Source organism: Rattus rattus, chromosome X, assembly GCF_011064425.1.
Source record: "Rattus rattus isolate New Zealand chromosome X, Rrattus_CSIRO_v1, whole genome shotgun sequence".
In the NCBI taxonomy this organism is placed as follows: Eukaryota; Metazoa; Chordata; class Mammalia; order Rodentia; family Muridae; genus Rattus; species Rattus rattus.
This window is the reverse complement of record NC_046172.1, coordinates 51,929,549-51,938,470: the sequence shown is the minus strand read 5'-3', so window position 1 is coordinate 51,938,470 and position 8,922 is coordinate 51,929,549. Positions and strand designations below refer to the sequence as shown.

Here is an 8,922-nt window from a genome sequence, read left to right as displayed (position 1 = left end):
ATTCTGAGTTAGAGGTGTGCGAGTCTTTCTGTCTTCTCCCTCTCTCCCCTAAGTTTCGATCTTCAGGCGGCTTGTCCATTTCCCCAACCTCTTCTTCAATTGAGCCAAGCGAAGACACTTCAGACACTTTAGTCTTTGAATGCATTTTAACACATAAATGGAAACAGAGCCCAAATGTTGAATGAGCCAGTACAAAATAACACGTTTCGCCCACCTCATTTGTCTTCTGGACTCCTGTAGCCCCAATAGTCCGTAATTCCTAGGCATTTGGCTTAGATAGATTCCAGCTATCAGAGAGAATAACACAATTACATTCTTAGGTGTTGGTGCCTTAAATTAGAAGCTGAGGAATATTTGAACAGCAGGGATGGCGGGCATTTTATTTTAATGGTCTTGAAGTGTTTCCAGTCTTTCTGACAGAACTTTATGTCATGAGCAATAGCCCTGCTCTCAAGCACATTAGGCCAGAAGTAAACGAGGCATAACACTTAAGTTGCTTCTGTTACGTTCTCAATTGGTATCGTTATTGCTCTGAAGGACACCGAGATAGCATCTTGAGAAAAGTGTCCCGATGATGGGTATCGAGACTTAATTTTATGTCTACACAGTATTACATTTCTCCTCCGCCATATTCACACTTGACTGCCAGGAAAAAAAGATGATCGATGTAAACCCAGTCCTCACGAGAATAATACATAAGCTGCTGGAATCGAAACTCATTTTATTTTACAAATTAGGCAAACTTTCTTGCGGTTCCATTCTCATTTTTTTTCTTTTCTGTTAACATAACAGGCATTTGTATTTAACCCGAGGGCAGGTGGAAACAGAAAAAAAATGGCCCTGTTGATTTGGGGACTGATGGGGGTCAGGAAAGGGTCACCTCAAAAGAAGTATTACCTCTTGAAAGGTAGAGGTGGAGGGGAGAAGAGAGGCCACAGAAACTTTCTTTGCAATGAAGAACATGGAAAATGGAGAAATCAATAAAAATGTGGAGGATGACATATGAAAAAGTACATACAAGGGACCAAGGACAGCGTTTGCCTTTGCTTTTGTTAGTTGGCTCCAAAGGATAGGAATCTCTTCTGTTGCATTGCATGGTGGGAGGGCAGGTGTTACAGGGCTGGGAACTTCAAAAGAGTCCTTGCTCGACCTTCTTTAACTTCCTGGTGGCCATCGGGACTGGAATCTCTCACTCTCCTTAGCTTCTGGCTACAGCCCTCCAACTGTGGTTTCTGTGTCTACATAGCCTCCTTTGTGTCCTATGCTCGAATGTGTAGGCCCCCCTCCCCCTGCTTCTCTTTTTCATTTTATTTCCAGTGCTGGGAATCTTTTGCATTCCCAGCCTCAGGCTAAAGGAATTTTCCTTCTCTTCCCTTCCTCCTCCTCCCCTTTTTCTCCTTCCATGATCTCTCCCCTTCCCCATTCTTTGCTTCCTCCCTTCCTCCCTCCCCCTCTGTCCCATGCCACCACAAATGGAGTGTAGTTTTGCTCACGCGGCATGGACTGCACCTCTGAAGACTTGCTAGATAGGAGCCATTTCTAAACTTCTTGCTTATGCTTCCTGACGGGTAGACATAATTACCAATATTACTCTGAAGCCCAGAGCTGCTTGGCTGACCCTCTAGATGTGTTCTACAGTTTCTTTTCCCAAGCACTGAGGAAAGGGAGCAGCAAGCTGGTAAAATGAAAATTAACCCGTTAAGGCTCGATGCTTGTGTGGAGGAATTTTTTTTTTTTTTTTTTCCGGAGCTGGGGACCGAACCCAGGGCCTTGCGCTTCCTAGGCAAGCGCTCTACCACTGAGCTAAATCCCCAACCCCAAGGAATTTTTTGAAAGTAATCTCTTTGGAAATAATTTAGTAAAAGTTTCATTTTTACTTTTTGGCATTAAATCTGTTGTCTTTTGTTAAGTTTAGAAGCTTAATGGAGTCCATCAAAATCTATCGCATTTATTGAATTTATCTAAGAAAGTGCTATTATGTATTAGAATATTCAAAAGGCCAGCTTTAGGCTAGGTGTGGCGCCGTATGCCTGTAATCCCAGCACTAAGGATAGCAGACAGAAGGATGCTTAGCTTGTAGCCACAGTGAGATAGTCTCAGTACAACACGAAATGAATGAACAACAAGCCAGGCAGACAGCTTCTGTTTCCAGTGTCCCAAACTGATAATTTTTAACTTTTTTTTTTTTTTTTTGGGCTGAGGGGACCGAACCCAGGGCCTACCGCTGAGCTAAATCCCCAACCCCCATCGAGTAATTTTTTACTGCTACCTAGCTGAGGTGGCCACTGGTGATGACAAGAAGCGCATCATCGATTCTGCCCGGTCAGCCTACCAGGAGGCCATGGACATCAACAAGAAGGAGATGCGCCCACCAACCCCATCGCCTGGGCTGGCCCTGAACTTTTCCGTCTTCCACTACCAGATAGCCAACAGCCCCCGAGGGAGGCCATCTCGCGCCAAGACCACCTTCGGCGAGGCCGTGGCGATCTGCACACCCTCAGTGAGGACTCCTGTGACAGCGCCCTCATCATGCAGCTGCTGAGACAACCTGGACTGTGGACAGCCCGACAATGCTGGGGAAGAGGGTGGTGAAGCTCAGAGGAACCCCAGAGCTGAAGCAGCCTACATCCTCCCTGTCCCGCCTTGCCCTCCAGTCCCCAGCCTGCAAGGGGACTTAAGCAGGTGGGACTCTGCCCCCTCCCAAACCCTGAATGTTTACCACACTTGAAGTCTCATGGACAGGGGTGCAGCAAGCCCTGGGCCACCAGGGCTGGGAATCTCACTCTTCGTGCAGCACCAGGGTGGGGTGTTCCCAGCCCTGGCCACCCTATCTCTGCAGCCCCACTTCCTACCACCACTCCTGAGCCTGTCCTCCCATTACGCCCTCAGGCACCTGTTCTTCTGGATCCCCTGAGTCAAGGCTCCCCACCCCTGTGGCTGAGAGAACTGGACTGTGGCAAGGGGCTGGGTGTGGCAGAGTGTGTGTGCGTGATGAGAGGACACGTTTACTGGGTGTGACCATGTTACCACTCAATAAAGTTGCCCTGTGACACTAAAAAAAATGGCTGAATTTATTGCTTCGTCATTGACATGTTCATCCTCTTTAAATCCATCCATATTGCTGTGTGCCATCATCACCACCCATCTCCTGGACACTTGGTCTTGTGAAAACGCCACTCAGTACTTTAAATAACGGCCCGTTCCATCTGCCCTGGAAGACACCTCCTTCGTTTCTTTTTAAAAACTTTTTACTTATTTGTCCATGTGTATACATGCATGCAAGTGCCACGGGGCATGTGTGACAGTCAGAGTACAACTTGGTGGAGTCAGATGTCTTCTCCTACTCTGTGGGACCTGGGGACTGAGCTCATGTTATGATACTCTGCAGCAAGCACCCTTTCCTGCTGAGCCACCCCAGGCTTTGTCCTTCTACTTTCTTCTCTAGAGCCCTCAATTGAATTGGCTGCTCTCAATTAAACATTGTAATCATCTGAGTTTGCTGTGTTAGCAACAGAGTGAGTGAGATTGATCAGGTCACAAAAAAACCTCCTGGTGGCTGAGTCATTTGGTTTGAAAAGGCAACAACTTCAAACAACCCATTAAGCTTTCAGGACTAATAAATATAAGCTGCTTCCTCCTCCTCCTCCCCCCCTCCTCCTCCCTCTCCTCTTCCTCCTCCTCTTCTCCTCCTCCTCCTCTTCCTCTTCCTCCTCCTTTAACAGGGTCTCAGTTTGTAGTTTGGCCACCCTGGAACTCATTATGCAGAGTAGGCTGGTCTTGAACTCACAAAGATCCTCCCTTTTCTACTTCCCAATAGCTCTAGGATCGGAGGCATGCCCCACCATATCCAGAAATGTGTGCTTATTCTTTATGCGATTCTCCTTTTAGAAAAAATGCATCATGTTTGATGCTTAAAATATACTTATTCTCTCTTTGAACACATTCAAATACTCTTCCTTTTTCTCTTCTTTCTCTCCTATAGGATCAATTTCTTTTTTTTTTTTTTTTTTTTTGGAGCTGGGGACGACCAAGGGCCTTAAGCTTCCCTGAGCAAAGCGCTCTACCACTGAGCTAAATCCCCCAACCTATAGGATCAATTTAACACCTTCCATTTTTTTCCAGACTTCTCAATTCAGCTCAAACCCTAAAGGCATCCAGGAGGACAAAGAATCAAAATCTATTAGAAAACATGGGCAACAGAGATGTAACAGCTCAGAATCATGTGCCTGTGTGTGTGTGTGTGTGTGTGTGTGTGTGCTGGCAACATGTGTGCCTTGCTGCACTGGGACAACAAAGGCTAGAAAACTGATCTATAGGAAGGGGGAATTGCTGAACAGAGGACAGAGTACATAAGTCTCTTCTATACAGTAAGGAATCCTTGTTTGGGGTAACTTCGTTCAAGTTAATTTCTAATTCTTGTACTTATGACTGGATTAGAAAAATCAGCAACTTCCTGAAAGGTGAAGTGGGGACAAAATATGTCAGCAGCAGCTCATGGAGCACAGTGGATGTATAAGGAAAACTAGTCAACCCTGGTCACTCAAGAGAGTGCTGAAATGTATCCTCCTGCCCATTCTAGCTCCTCATTTACTGATACAAATGTTTGTTATCAGCTGGAGAGCTAGCTCAGCTGACCTCCCTCTCTTAGTATTCATGGCTGTGAAGAGACACTACATCCAAGGGCAGCTCTTATGAAGGAAAGCATTTAATTGGGGGCTCGCTTAGAGTTTCAAAGGCTTAGTCTATTACCATCATGTCGAGGAGCATGGTGGCAGGACAGAGAAATAGCTGAGAGCTTCACTTCCTGTTCATCAGGGAGCAGGCAGGAGGCTTGTGGGTGGAGACAGAGACACAGACAGACAGACAGACACAGAGACTGGGCCTGGCAACACACTTGCTCCAACACGCCTACTCCAACACCACCATACCTTCTAATCCTTCATGGACAGCTTCTCAACTGGGGTCTAAACATGCAAATATATGAGCTTGTGGGCGCCATTCTCATTCAAACCACAACAGCATACAATGAAGCATCAGATAGATCATGTTTTACTACCATGTGTTAGGTATGCTCTTGATGGCTATGAATACAACGATAAATAAGGTGAAAGTCTTTCCTCCATGGAATTTCAAATCTAGCAGAGGGAGACAGAATACAAATAAGTGAAGGTTCTGGCTATGTAAAGTACCAGAGAAGAGGGTATTTCAGGCTGAGAAAGCATCCCCGAGTGGGGCAGCTTGCTCAAGACAGGGACAGCCAGCCAGTCCCTGGGAGCGGCAGAAAGAGAGGTTTGGGCAATGCATGGTTTTGATACAAGCCACAACAACCAGGGAGGCCTTTTTAGGTCATAGTTAGCACTTGGGTTTTATTACATGGAACATGAGAAACTATTGAAAGGCGTTCAAGAGAGAAGTGGTCCATAATCCACTTCTTTACAGGGCCGTCCAGCACATCTGGAACCTCAGCCTTAGGGAGGCAGAGGTCAGGAGAATTAACTTTACTCAGTGAGAAACTGTTTTGAGCAAAACAAAAAGACACAAAAAAATTTAAATGTTGAAGTGGCTCAAATGTAGCAAGGACAGAAGTGAGGTCAATGGCCATATTAAGGTGGGAGGCAAGAAGAACATAGATAGAGTATAGACCGCCTTGGATATAGGGAGAAGCTGGGAATGAAAGCTGTAGTTACAGATTGGAGGGATGAACAGTGGGGAAGCAAGAGCCTAGCTGTGTGGTGTCAGGGAAGAAAACAAATCAAGGCTGTGGCCATTATTAGCTTAGTCAGAGTATCGATCTGCCGGCCATTTTGTGATGCTGGGCTATTGGGAGTTTCCATTTAAGGCTCATATTTTCTGTGGGGCTGAGGGAGATAAGCAGGACTGTAATTTACTTAAACAGAAGAACATGTTTTGGTTTAAGAAGTTACTGTTTTGGGCTAGTCTGATCTACCTTTGGTGGACTTTGATCTTGAAGAGATGGTGTAGGCTGAACACTAGGTTTACATCTCCAGAGGGTGGGTGGGAGACTTGGGTGTGGAAGGAAGGAGGAGGGAGGAGAGAGGGCAGAGGGAGGGGGAGAAGGAACTCCTGTGCGGAAGTAACCGTGAAGCTTGCCAAAAAGATGGTTTGTAATGGCGATGCCTCTCCAACAGAAGGGGCTAAAATTCAAGCTTAAAAGGCAACTTCTAAAAAACATGGCTGATCTCAGCAGGTACCCATAACACTGTGCGTGCCCCACACATTACATGTTGGTTTCAAGGCTTTCTGTGGCTATGATTTTCATAAGGCAGTGACTCTGATCCAGGTTGCACATTGAAAACCCCTTCCTAGGCTTCATTGGACAGCTGGAACAAAACATGTGGCACTGGATTGTGTCACTCGTGGGCTCCCCCCCCTCCAAAGCTCTCTTTAGATGACCCCCCTGGAGAGCTGTGGTGAGACAGCCAGTGGTCCAAAAGCAATTTAAGCACAGCTCATGACATTTAATAATGACTGTTTTGATTAGCTGTTAGCCTTGAAGCAATGATTCTACACTAAGCAATAGCTCGCGTCCAGAAAAGGACACTTTGTCTTGATTTTCTTGAGTGCTTTTTCATACCTCAAGGTATTAAATGTGTCCATCACTCAATGCCAAGTTTTCATAAGGAAAGCTCCCTAAAGCAAAACTCACCAGCCAATTCATACCCAAACGAGCAATGACACTTAAATGTCTGACTTTTCAACAGATGGGGCCTACTGGAGCTGCGGGCACCACAGGACTGTCACAATTGTTTGTGCTTTCCTCACCACTGTGTCAAATGGCAACCCCCCCTCCCCCAGGCTGGCTCATCTGGACCCCCCTCAGTGGCTTGTGAAGTTCGGTTTAGGTCAGAAACTAAAGGGGAACCCAGTGGCTGTTGGAGTATGGACTTTGTTGATTAAGGAAAGGGGGAAGTAAGTCATTAACTAACTTACAGAGCTCCTGGCCTGTTCTTTCTCTTTGTTGTTCTAAATTTCCTTTTTCTTCAAGAAAATGAAAAGCAGAAGATGCTGCCAGCCATTCCAGGTCTCTGAAAGAAGACGCCAGATCCAAGGACGAGCATTCAACAGCTGTTTTGGAGCCGATTGTGGGAACAAACAAAAGGCACAGTTACACAGTGCAGGCAGCTCTGCCGTTCGTACACAGTGTACAGCAGGCGAGCAGCACCAAGGAGAGCTGGCCAAGAAAAGACAATATGAAAGGCAGTGGCGGGGGTGGGGTGGGGGGAAATTATCGTTATGGTTGCGATTAAAATTAAATGTAAACTCGAGAAGAGATTTGCTTCACTCTGTAAGAAAGCCAAGGGAAATCTGTTAGTAAGTAGCCCAGGAGCTGTTGCTGAAGTTTACTTCCTACCCAGAGACCTTCAAAATGTAGCCTATTGTTAGTGAAGCACAGGAAAATAAAAACCTATTCTTTTGATGAGCTGGTATGAGTGTTTCTCCTAGAAGTTCCTAATTCCTTTCTTTTCCTCCTGTATTCTTCCAATTCTTTTGCCTCTGCCTCTCCTCTCCCCAGTGGTCCCTTCTGTCTTTCTTCCCTCACATTCTTCCTCCCTTGATCTCTTTCCTCTGTTGCCTCTCTCTCCTCCTTCCCTCCCCTTCTCCCTTCCTCTTCCTCCCCTCCTTTCTCCTACCTCCCCCCTCTCTCCTTCAGGCCTGTTCAGAGTAAAAAGTGAGGTAGACCTGGCTAGGGGGGATGGCGATGGTGGTAGATAACTATGAACAGAACTTAGCATGAGACAAAGACAGAATTCATGCTTTATGCCAGGGTGGGAGAGAAAAGGAAAAATTGAATGAGAAGCGATTGGAGGGAGTAGGCCGTGGGGAGAATGTAGGTATACTATGCAAATCCCAGAACCTTAGCAAAATACTCAACACCATGTACTCACACTGAGAAGAGGGTTAGGGAAATGTTGCACAACTGGGAACTGGCCTGATTTTTGGCAAGGAAAGAAATCAAGACCACATGGAAGATGACAAATTGCAATCACAAAGTAGCATTAGTAATTTGTAGAAATTGGAGAGAGGGCTGGGAGTCCTCATTGTGACAGTTGGGGTTTCCGCCAAGTTTACCTAACAACTCTCTGAAGACCAGAGAAGCTTCATCTGGGATTTATTTGCAAGGATTTGTGAAACATTTTGTTGTTGTTTTGGTTTTTAAATTTAAGCTATGTGACTGTGAAACAATGAAGTGTCCTGTGTCGCCCCACCTCCACTGCTTTGGGATAGCATTTCACTATATGGCCTAGTCTGGTCTCCTGGCCCACTTCCTACCCCAGCCCCCTCAGTGCTGGGAGTACAGGTATGCAGTGCTGTGTCCATTCCTGCACTGTTTTTCACTGAGGCTGTGCACTGTAGTTTTGAGTCCTACCTGGAATGATGATCAAGTTTCTATAGTTCCATGAGTCCTTAATGCATACTTCCCAATTCTGGCCTACTTCAAGTGTCCATCTCCCAGGTTAGATAATATCCTTTATCCTAGCGGCCACCAACAGTCCACCCAGCCATTGACTCAGCAAGCCCACTGAGCACTTTCTATGTTTAAGACATCATTAAGACATAGTATTCCAGGCACTTGGGGTAAGTAATGGTCAAAACAATCTTAATCTCAAGGGACTCAGTCTGATGATGACTATATGTGTTGAATCATTTTCTAGCTTTACTCCCACCCCCAAACCTAAGATACATCTAAGACCTAGTTCCTGATACTGATGCTAGAGTGAGAGTATTTCAGATTTAGGGTGGGCTGTCAATCCAATGATAATGTCCTTTTAAGAGACAGAAAGGGATAAGACAGGGAAACAATGGCCAAGTGAAGATGGACGTAGAGAAATGTATGCGGGGACAAGCGAATGGCAGCCACCACCAGAATCGAGGAGAGAGGCATGGTACTGGTTTTCCTTC

General features: G+C 45.9%; 1 pseudogene; it reads left to right on the top strand.

Annotated features, from left to right (window-relative positions):
- Positions 1-574: 574 nt before the first annotated feature.
- LOC116887898 lies at positions 575-2,728 on the top strand (annotated as a pseudogene).
- Positions 2,729-8,922: the final 6,194 nt, after the last annotated feature.